The following is a 6000-nucleotide window of genomic DNA, read 5'->3' on the forward strand; positions in this document are numbered from 1 at the left end:
CCATCATTACATGGCCATCTTCCCTCTGTGTGTGCATCTCTCTCTGTGTTTCTTCTCTGAGTCCCTGGGTGGCACAAGGATTAAGTGTTTGGCTAACCAAAAGATTGGTGGTTCAAGTCCACCCAGATGGGCCTTGGAAGAAAGGCCTGGCAATCTACTGCCAAAAAACCAGCCACTGAAAACCCTGTGGAGCACAGTTTTACTCCAAGATGCATGGGGTCACCACGAGTTATGGTCATTGTGAGTTGGAATCGAGTCAATGGTAACTGTTTTTTTTTTTTTTTTTTTTAATAGGACACCACTCCTATTTGATGTCACCTTGAAGACTAAGGTGCACCTGAACCAAGCCATGGTATTTTCAATCACATCGTATTCACGTGAAAGCTGAACAACGAATACGGGAGACTGAAGAAGAACTGACGCCTTTGAGCTGTGGTGTGGGTGAGGAATATCGACTATACCACAGACTGCCAAAAGAACGAACAAATCTGTCTTGGAAGAAGTAGAACCAGAATGGTCCTTAAAAGCAAGAATGACGAGACTGTGTCTTACATACTTTGGACATGTTGTCAGGAGGGATCAGTCCCTGGAGAAGGACGTCATGCTTGGCAAAGTACAGAGTCAGCGGAAAAGAGGAAGGCCCTCAACGAGGTAGAGTGACACAGTGGCTGCAACAATGAGCTCAAGCATAACAATGATTGTAAGGATGGCTCAGGACCGGGCAGTGTTTCGTTCTGTTGTGCACAGGGTTGCTATGAGTCTGAACTGACTCGACAGCACCTGACAATGACAACAACAACTCCTATTTGATTAAAACCCACCCTACTCCAGTGTGACCTCATGTTAACTGATCACATTTTCAAAGACCCAATTTCCAAACAATGTTATGTTCACAGGTGCCAGCATTTAGGACTTAAACATAAATTTTGGGGGGACAGAATTTAATCTATAACAGGTAAACAGGAAGCTAAGAACAAACTCCTGGCCTAGGCAAAAAAAGTTTGTATGCCGGCTATAGTGAGAGGGTGACCAGTATCTTGAAGATGTTGAAAGGCAAGGGCAGGAAACAAGTCCCAGCCCTGAGCCACGGACCTTGCAGCCCCCCACATCACCTTCTCAGAAGATACAGAAATGGCAACTAATAGGAATAAGGATGATTAAAAAAACAAAAAAAGATACGTAGTCTCACTCTGCAGATGATGCTTCTCATCTTAAAAGCTAAACAACTTCATTTCAGCTGCTGAAACAGAAGAGAATTGTTTTTTGGGGTTTTTTTTTTTTTCGTCTTTTGGGGAAGCTATAACAACGTTTTAGCTATTCAGCTAAAAGCTGGAGTAAAAGCATAGAATTTAAACTACATGGTTCCTTTAAGAAACCAAGATATCCTTTCAGTCTTTTCCTTCTGTGTGCAGGACGTTATTGTTTTAGCAGCAACACACAGAATTTTAAGTAGAGTTTGGGAAAGAAAATGGAGAGTGGAGAGCAGGGCAGGCAGAAAGCCCTTCTTCAACCCTAGGAGGGCTCCTGGCCCCAAAGCACATGTCCTGCATGACTTTGTCCCCCACTGGAGAACCCCTGCTCTCCCTCCAGTCCTGGCTCTTCTGCGCCCTTTTCCTTCCCTCTCCTATGTCAGCCTGGCTCTCGCTCTCCCTTTGGGAGAAACAATCTCCATCTTGTGTACATGTTCTGCCACCATATACAGTACCAAAGCAAAACAGGTAGGCTTAACACCTGGTCCAACACATTCGGAACCATAAATCCATTGTTGATCACACAGAGTATCTTGGGTAGCAACCTACTGATGTTCCCAGGACACAGATGAGGCACAGTGGGACTCCAGAGAGATCCCGAGTCCCTGATTTGCCTGGAGCTTCCCTAAGAGGGGAACAGAGCCATGCATAGAATTCAGATGCCCCACAACTTAGAGGATGCCCACTCTGATGACCATGGCTTACCCTGTGTGTTTTGGTGATTAGCAATCTTAACCCATGGTTGTTGAGTCGATCCTGACTCACGGTGACCCCATGTGTTGCAAGGTAGAACTGAGCTCCCTAGGGTTTTCTTAGCTGTAATTTTTGCAGAAGGATATTGCCAGGCCTTTCTTCTGCAGTGCCACTGAGTGGTTTCAAAATGCTATCCTTTTTGTTGGTAGTCAAGTGCAAACCATTTGTGCCACACCTGTATTAGAGCTCTTACCTTCTGCAAATAAACCTTATTAAAATACAGCCATTATTATTACCTTATAAAAATATATCTCAGCAGTGACAGCACAACATGATAAGAGACTCAGAGAAATATGGGCTCCACGAAGACCAAGTGTAAGTCTAGTTCCTTCAGTCCCCACCCATTACAATCCCCTTTTACATTATAATCATTTTATTTATTCTACAAGCCTTCATTTGGATTTCGCTGTATGATGGATCTGGTCTGAAGTATTAATTGCCGTTTACTGACATAAAAGAATTCCTAGGTGGTACAAAATGCTAAGGTCTGCACTGCTAATAGAAAGACTGGAGGTTTAAACCCACTCAGAGGCACCTCAGAAAACAGGCCTGTTGATCTGCCTCCGAAAGGTCACGGCCTTGAAAACCCTGTGGAGCAGTTCTAGTCTGCACACATGGGGTCGCCATGAGTCAGAACCAACTTGAGGTAACTAACAACAACTGACATAAAAAGGTTTCCAAGATTATGCTGTGAAATAAACAAGTTGCAAAACAGAGTACAGTATTAGTATGATCCTATTAAATGGTTAATGTTCTTAGCTGCTAATTGAAAGGCTCAAGGTTCAAATCCATCCAGGTGCCTCAGAAGAAAGGCCTGGTGATCTACTTCTGAAAAACCAGCCCTTGAATACCCTGTGGAGGTCAATTCTACTCTGACACGTGGGGTCACCATGAGTCAGAATCGACTCAACAGCAATGGGTCTTTATTCAAATAATATCTATAGCATATTTTTTGGAAACCCTATGGGGCAGTTCTACTCTGTCCTGTAGGGTCACTATGAGTCGGAATCAACTCGACGGCAGCGGGTTTATAGCATCTTTTAGAAAAAGAAAGGGAAGCACTATGCCCTACAGACCATTGGATGTGGCCTGTTCTGGTGGGGATGGGGTTCTGAGGGGCCTGGGATTGATTTCTAGATTACTTTGCCTTTCTCTGTTATATATTTCTATATTGTTTGCTTTTTATATAATGAAGGCATACTAGCGTTACGTCAGACCAAGATGAAATACTTTTATTTTTTAGTGCCACTGCCTGATCTCACAGTCACGCTAATGGCCACCATGACAACTTGTCAAAAAGTATATATATTATAAACATATTCTTACGCAGTTAAACAATTTCTTAGATCTTGGTATTTCAGAGGAAAAACTGGTACTCACGTAGTGACTTGAATTTAGGCTAACACATTTCAAGATGGCTTCCATCCCCTAACGGCCTCCTTCCCCCACAGCTGAGTATGCTAAGAAAACGCTTCTGAGAATATTTGCTCTTCTGATAATTTTCTGCCTCCAACAGAAAACCAAGTTTCCATTCTAGTGATTAACTTCTGGACCCTTTAGCTCTGTCTGCAAACAGACAACCTGAGAATAAAAGGGTCCATCGCCAAGCTCTCTAAATCCCTCTGCTGTTTTCATTTTTTATTTTTGTGAGCTGCGTTTGTATTTGTTTCTCCTTCCTCTCCTTCCCTTTTCCCTCCACACCCTCTCTTTTGTGTATCCTTGGCTGAAGACAGCGAAAATATCCACCCAGATCAATGTACATGCAAAGAAAGCACTTTCTCAACCAACACAATCCCCTTGAATTATTCAAAGTATCTCCCTTTCTCGGATTTCCCATCCTTTTTTTCCTTGACAGTAAAAGCTGGAATTGGCCATTTGGCAATGGCACGCACGGACTCAATCATCCAGGCAGGAAGGAGGAGGGCAAGAATCCTATGGAAGCAATTTTTCTTCTGGATGATGAGAAAATAGGTAATGTTACGTTGGAAGGTATAGAAATAATTCTTAGGCCAGTATAAATTCTAGGGTCCCTAAAACAGAACACAGATACATTCTCTGTAATTGGTAGAGTCGATGGTAAACAAAATGCCGAACTGGGGCCAAACCCAGACCCTGGAGGGGCCTGCCTGCCTACTGTCTGGGCTGAAGCTGTTAATGGACAACTTTACCAGGTGGCTAGACTGGAGCCCAGAAAATATGTGAACTGAGAATTATAAAGAATGTTTGAAAAAGGCTTCTTTCTTTGTTTTTTACACAAGGCGATTCCACCTCACCTGCCTCCTTCCAAATCTTTATGTTTATGGCTTTAAATGAAATAGGAACCAGCAGAGGAATTCGCCTGGTGTAATACAGAGTCCCTGGGTATTGAAAACAGTTAACATGCTCAGATGCTAACAGAAAGGTTGATGGTTCGAGCCCACTCAGGTTTGCTCCAGAAGAAAGGCCTGGCGATCTACTTTCAAAAAAACAGCCACTGAAATCCCTCTGGAGCACAATTCTACCCTGACACACATGGGGTCACCATGAATCAGAATCAACTCAGCAGCAGCTGGTTTACTGGTTAAGACAGAACAGAGAAACCCAGCCTGAAGCCAGCAACTTCAGCACATGGAATATGACACTCAGGACCAATTCTGATTAAGTCAGAACATCAGCAAGACAGCAAGCCAGCACATTGGGAAGGCAGCGACCTGGCTTCTACTCTGGTTAGGGTGTTTAGACGTTTGTGTCCTTAAAGAAAAACTAAATCTCAATGAGGTGGAGCCCTGGGGAGAAACGTGAGAGGAGTCCAGGGCCGACAACCTGTGGGCACACCCTTGCCAGATAACAGCGTAGGCCAGGACAGAAAGCTGATAGCTAGCCAGGCTGCTCTGTAAGTTGATGCTGGATCTCTCAGCAAGCAGGGACCATCTGCAGAGTGGGTGGCCTTGCTCGGACGGAGGCTGCTGGGAAGGATACCCTGTACAGGCCTCCTCCCACAGGCCCTCTGGCTCCCCGGGGCCTGCCTAGCCCCGGCCTGTGGCCCCAGCTTCTCATTTGGAGATACAGAGGTATTTAGAAGAGACTCCAAGACCCTTCCCATGAGCCAGAATATCCTGGAAAGCCCCATCTGGGGTTTTTACCTCCTTGTGTAGGAGACTTGTCAGTCCAGGGTGGCTGCAGGCAGGAGGGACCCCCTTCAAAATCACACCCAGACCCCAAACACAGCCTGGGGATTTGTCTGTGGAACTCGGGCCTCTGCCTGACCAGGTCCCCGTCACAATTAAGAATACCTCTGCACTGAGTCAGGAGAACGGCCAAAGAAGCAAACCAAGACAATGATGTCCCATTAATACTGCGAGGGAAGTCACTAATGGTATCTGTGGCACAGCACCATTCCCTGGTCTTAACCTCCTATCAGCTTTGTCACCCTTGTCTTTTCAGTGGGATGGGGAGGACTTGGCTCCATTCCTTTGGGTGGGTTCCACAGAGGGTGCCACCCTGTAGCCCCCTCCATAGCAGCTCTGTCTGGACACAGAGTTCAACTGTTTAAGGAGGTGAGGCAGTAAGTTCCACACGGATTCTGCAGTCTGGTTGTGTTTACTTCTACTGAAGACAGCCTGGAGACTCACTGTGGGAGAAAGCACTCACCCCATCTTCTCCGAAGAGCAGGAGTTGCTCCCACAGGGACCAAGAGTGGATTTTCCCAGGCACATCTGGGCTTCCTCCTGCCTGCTGTGGTGCACGCAAGCAGGCTGGGTATGGGGTGGGGGAGGTGATGCTAGAGGCTGAGGAAGAGGCGGCTGCATTTCTGGCACGGCGTTTCCTTCCTGCCCATTTGGGGAAAGAAGGTGGCAATAGTCACCCTCTTCACACAGTCCCTAGTGCCACCATCACCACTTCTAGGCTCTCAGATCATAATAAGTCCCACCTGACATGTGCCCAACACTGGAGTGCTAGGTGCTTAACCCATTTTATGTCTTTTGACATATTTTATGTCATATTTTATTTATTTTGT

The 6000-nt window shown here is 45.6% G+C and overlaps 1 protein-coding gene across 1 annotated transcript in view; it reads right to left on the reverse strand.

Annotated features, from left to right (window-relative positions):
• The window catches only part of RIPOR2 (RHO family interacting cell polarization regulator 2), a 301690-nt gene extending 295970 nt beyond the window's left edge, over window positions 1–5720 (reverse strand). The window contains exon 1 of the mRNA XM_049885039.1: window positions 5634–5720. The gene's annotated coding sequence lies outside the window, so the exon portion shown is untranslated. The remainder of the gene's footprint in view (window positions 1–5633) is intronic.
• Window positions 5721–6000: the final 280 nt, after the last annotated feature.

Source organism: Elephas maximus, chromosome 1 (assembly GCF_024166365.1).
Source record: "Elephas maximus indicus isolate mEleMax1 chromosome 1, mEleMax1 primary haplotype, whole genome shotgun sequence".
NCBI classification, from domain to species: Eukaryota; Metazoa; Chordata; class Mammalia; order Proboscidea; family Elephantidae; genus Elephas; species Elephas maximus.